Source organism: Fragaria vesca, linkage group LG3, assembly GCF_000184155.1.
Source record: "Fragaria vesca subsp. vesca linkage group LG3, FraVesHawaii_1.0, whole genome shotgun sequence".
In the NCBI taxonomy this organism is placed as follows: domain Eukaryota; kingdom Viridiplantae; phylum Streptophyta; class Magnoliopsida; order Rosales; family Rosaceae; genus Fragaria; species Fragaria vesca.
Genome location: NC_020493.1, coordinates 8,774,764 through 8,778,422, shown reverse-complemented (window position 1 = coordinate 8,778,422; position 3,659 = coordinate 8,774,764). Strand labels below are relative to the sequence as shown.

The following is a 3,659-nucleotide window of genomic DNA, read 5'->3' as shown; positions in this document are numbered from 1 at the left end:
TTCCAATTCAGAAGCTTGTGATTATAATTCCCACTTACCTCATTCTACCCTGCAACGATTCTCAATTTGCTAATTTTGGGATTAGAACATCTGGGTGTTGAGAGAAGTTTGAAAAACGTCATTAAAAGTCATTCATAGCATTTTTGAATGCCATCTCGTAACGTCGTCTAAAATGACGTCGTCCTTTTATAGCCAGTTTTATGATGTTTGGAAAACGCCATTAAAAAGTGTTTCATGGCGTTTACAAAACGTCATTAAAAACATTTAATGGCGTTTTTGAAACGTCATTGAAACACTTTCAGAGATGGCGTTTTGAAACGTCATTGAAAGTTGACGTTAGGGAAGTGCCATGAAATAACTTTAATAGCATTTGAAATGTAATTTTTTCCATATTTTAAAAAAATTATATATACAGATTTTCTTGTTAAATACAGAAAATCTGTTATTCTATTTACCATAAAATATTACAAATCACAATAACAAAGTTCTACAAACATACATGTACCTTTGAATCAATAAAAGAAAATATACCCAATTTACAAAACTTCCACTACAAATATAAATATATGTAATCTAACAGAGTATTTGATATTAACTAAGTGCCAAACCAGTTGAATGTAGTCCTCTCCACCCATGTAGAAACACAGAATATACAATGCACCTTCAAATTCTGGGTTCACCTCCTTCTACTCTTGCAATATTACTGAACTTCACAAAAAAAGTGCAAGCTACAAAACAATAGTACAGGGATCACAAGCCCCTTTCTCTTTATTATAAAAAGCATAACTGAACATAATTGAATCTTAAAAAGTCTTAAAAATTGTACAGTCGGTTCATATTTTTTTCTGATATATAAGGTTAGACCAACTATCCTTAATTGACCTTGAAACAGGAATAACTCATTTAGGAGGTTAAACTATCTATCCTTACCTTGCGGTTCTGTAAAAAACTTGGAAGTGTCATCTATAAACCTGTTTTCCCTTATGCAGACAAAGAAATGTTCTATCCTAACAAGCTTATTTTTCCCTGCAAAGCTAACAAAGTAAAGACACATTATAAACATCAGGGCTTCAAGTACAGTATGCACTGAATTACTGAATCTTAATCAGTGTATAGGAAAGAAACTAAAACTTGGTAATTTGTCAAACATTAAGAATTTCTCAAAGTGCAAACATGACCAGCAATTGCTATGAGGATAGAGAAACCTGTACTTTGAGCTGTTGCCTTGTTTAGAGAAACATGTGCTATAGGCCTTTCATTAGTTCCTTATAATCAACTATTATAAATATACATATACAATCACACACTCCTAACACAAACAATAAGACTAAATAAGTTGAAACCAATAAATGTTAAACAAACTTAATTTCAAAAGTTTGTTTCTTTTGTCATATTTGTGATTTCATGTTGAATGGGCTACAGTAGACCACAACATATATCACTACATACCATAATATAGGAACTTATCCTATCTGATCAGCCAAGAGCTGACTCTTCAGCACTAAACCTCCTTATTTCCTTTCAAAGTTCGATTTTAATACTACAAATTAATCCAAAGTATGATTTATTGAAGGTAAAAATAACTAGAAGTGCCTAAAAACTTACGTTTGAATTGGTATCAACTTTAACATTAGTAGTGATGTTCTTGTTCTTGAGCTAAGTGCTGACATTCCCCAAAAGAAGATCACTTTACATAATTCCACTTGCCTGGACAATTACAACGAATGAAATCATCAGAAATAGAACATGCATTCCAGAATTCAGCAAACACATCAAATAATCATAGTGCATCAATGCATATCCGTCTATTGATAGTCCTTATATTCAATCAATTTCATTAAGTCAGGCAGACTAACATAGAAAACAAGCATTTACACTAGTAAGTAGTAACACTCATTTTTCTTCAATAATATCAAAAACAGAAAATCAAGTGATGGCCGAACCTCCAAAAAAGGTCCCAGAAATAGATCTTATCACCAGCCTCAATCAAATGATCAGCTTTTGACTTGCAGGAAGCCAAAACCCAAACCCAGAACTAAAGCCGTCCTCTTCTCCATCAAGAACCGTTCTCCCGTCAATTTAACAAAAAGCAATTATCAAACTCAATTGAAAAGGAGATAATTAATCGTTAACCAACAATTCTATAGATGGCAAAAACAATTACCGAATAGTAATAAACCTTGGGCTGTTGTGGGATTTTTCCGATCAGAAATAAGCGAGCCTTGGGCTGCTCGTCTTCCTCTATTGATTGAAGCATAGATCTATAGCTCGTCCGATCAGAAATAGGTTCCCAATCCTCCCCTACGTCATTCACAGATACGACTCATATGAGAGAGTGTTGCGAAGATTTGGGATCAGAATATCATGATCGGGACAACGTCGATGGATGTAGAAAGTTGAGGAAGAGGAAGAAGGGGATTGAAGTTGAAGATGAAGGGGATTTAGTCATTTAGGTGTTTGAGGTCTAGGTTTTCATGAGGTAAGAGGAAGAAAGATAGAGTTTCGACGAAGTCCAAATTTAAGAGAGAATAAAATAGATCCAGTAAAAAATTCGGCATAAAACATTCATGGCGTTTTCCTAACGTCGTAAGCTTAATGACGTTTAAAGCAAAAGGCCATTGAAAGGGATAAAATTTTACGGCGTTTGAAAAGTGCCGTTAAATTAGTAAATGTACTGCAGTTTCTTCCGGTAGGCATTTTTCATGACATTTTTTTTTTAAAAAAGCCAATCTATACCCACCCCAAACTGTCATTGAAAGCCATATTTGTAGTAGTGCTACTAAGATGAAGGGTAGACCCTCCTCACATAATACACATATATGCTAAGAAGCATGGAAGCGTGAGAGGAGCCTCGCTTCGTGCTTCAGAAGCGGAAGCGGCTGCAAAGAGTGAGGAAGCGGCCGGAAGCGTGCTTCCTCAAAAAGTTGTTTGGGAGCGATTTGGAAGCGCCGACCTGTTTCCAATTCGGAAGCGCTTGATTCCAATTCAGAAGCTTGTGATTATGATTTCCATTTACCTCCTTCTACTCTGCAACGATTTTCAATTTGCTAATTTTGGCATTAGAGCATTTGGGTGTTGAGGAGAAGTCGAAGAGGCCTAAACGTGAAGATCCGCAGCTGGAAAAAGGTAGAAAACACTATCGATGATTATTCGAATTAAAATGATGGTAGAACAGGCTAGATGTTTTTCATATCAGAAGAGAAAGAGAGTGGATCTTAATAAGATGAAGCTTTTTGGGTGGATAGATTTGTGTGGTGGATTAAGTCTTGTACCGATTTCTCGCTCACCTGCTAGAATCAATTTTGTAGTATGCGTTACTTGAGCAACATGAAATTCACTAAGACGTTTTGGAAAAGCACAAATAACATTGACAATACTATTCAAGGAAGAAAAGAATACCTAAATAGGATCAATTTTTTTGAAGCTGTAACCAACGCCAATTGTAACTGATGAGCAAAACAGTGTACATAATATGCATATGAGCAATCCTTCATAAATAATGCTTGTACCCGTTTTGTTGCCCTCTCATATTATTAGCACCGTCATACCCTTGACCTCACATTCTTTCTACTTGCAAATTATTATGGAGAAGAACTTTAGATATATATGGATAAAGTGTGTCCGCAGTAGTGTTTTCAACCATCACAATATCAAAAAAT

At 35.2% G+C, this 3,659-nt stretch overlaps 1 non-coding gene across 1 annotated transcript; it reads right to left on the bottom strand.

Annotated features, from left to right (window-relative positions):
• Positions 1-676: 676 nt before the first annotated feature.
• On the bottom strand, positions 677-2,481 carry LOC101300225. Its single transcript, XR_184221.1, has 2 exons — positions 1,944-2,481; positions 677-1,707 (listed from the first exon to the last, which is right to left on the bottom strand). It is a non-coding gene; the product is annotated as an uncharacterized LOC101300225 (transcript).
• Between the last annotated feature and the right edge of the window lie 1,178 nt (positions 2,482-3,659).